This window comes from Echinops telfairi, unplaced genomic scaffold (genome assembly GCF_000313985.2).
Source record: "Echinops telfairi isolate 266 unplaced genomic scaffold, ASM31398v2 ScPeMD7_7407;HRSCAF=8445, whole genome shotgun sequence".
NCBI classification, from domain to species: domain Eukaryota; kingdom Metazoa; phylum Chordata; class Mammalia; order Afrosoricida; family Tenrecidae; genus Echinops; species Echinops telfairi.
Window position 1 is genome coordinate 3,316,000 of NW_022111307.1, and position 1,434 is coordinate 3,317,433.

General features: G+C 36.9%; 1 protein-coding gene across 1 annotated transcript in view; it reads right to left on the reverse strand.

Moving 5' to 3' along the window:
- Positions 1-1,434, reverse strand: part of LOC101647152 (lipoma-preferred partner homolog) — a 625,785-nt gene that overhangs the window by 231,642 nt on the left and 392,709 nt on the right. The gene's annotated exons all lie outside the window — the stretch shown is intronic.

Here is a 1,434-nt window from a genome sequence, read left to right on the forward strand (position 1 = left end):
TTCTCTGTCCATACTAAGTTACTTGTATTTACTCATTTTTCTGCCTATGGATCTTCTTTCAGAAAAACCCTGCATTCTTTATTATTTCTATACCATTAATGTAGGAAATCACTTTATGTCTCTCAGACATTCATTCAGAGTTGATTTCCTCCCAGAAACCTCCCCAGGTCTTCCAAGACTAGGTTTACATTGACCTTCTCCCTTATGCAACTACAAATTACCCTTTCTTGTCTTTAAATACTAGACTCTACTATTGTATGGAATTCGTCTCCGTGTACCCTTACCGGGAATCTAGGTTTTGTAGAAGTGTTCATCAATCTCTAGAATTCCAACATCTAGGAAATAGGACACGGCAGGGGTTTTGTTGAGTGGATGTATTGGTCACTTTCTTGACTAATCATCTCAGTGAGTGAATTATGTATAACATTTGAAAATCACTTGACTAATTCTTTTATAGAAAGCTCTGCATTACCAATCTTTTTCACTGTAATTACTCCGTTATTATTAAAAGGTTTTATATACTTATATCCCTAATACGATACAGTAAGTCTTTCATGCATCCATTCCTATGTCAGTGGCTGGACCTGACAAGAGTCTCATTTACATTTGATAAAATAAAATAAAAAAAAAAATGCTATTGCAGCCTCTGAGCTGTTGAAGCACTTCCTACAGAGATGGAGTTATATGAAGCACCTCTCTCAGTAAACTGACAATATTATCACAAATCAGAGGTAGAAGATATTTTCAAATTCATAGCTTATAAATAAAAAATCAGGCTCAGGAAAAGCAGTGAATTATCCAAGATCCTGTGGCTGGGATCCCAAATCACCAGCATTAGTAGTGTCTGACTTAGGAGGGTTCATATCACCGCTAGAGGCACATTTAGTGTCATGGGTATAGCCTACACAAGAGACATGTAGAGGTGCTGAAAGCTAAAGTTAGAAATAAACAGATAATCAGAATTTGTTTTTTTTTTAATTTTAATGATAGGATTAAACGTGTTGACATATAAGAAGCAAGAAATAAACACTCAGCTTTCCATGAGTTATTATTTGGTGGGCTATTACAAGATTGATATTTCTGAACAGCTGAGGCCACGAGAGACAATACCAAAGAACCACAGAAGTAGGGGGATAGGAGGGCCAAAAAAACAAAGCAAAACCAAAAAACTCAATGAGTGATTTTTATGGAATAACCACCACGAAGAGCTATACTGAAGCAAAGGAAATTTCCATGTGGAAGATTTTTATGCTTTAAAAATTCTCCAAAGTCGACATTGAGTAGTTGGTATGTGACTCAACTAGATATCAGCAGCACTGTTTGACATTACAAAACGAACTCGGGAAAAACATCTCACATCCTGGCTCCTGAGTGCGCTCATGGAGAAAAGAGAGTAACGCACACGCTCACACCTCTCCTCCGAAAGCAAGGTTT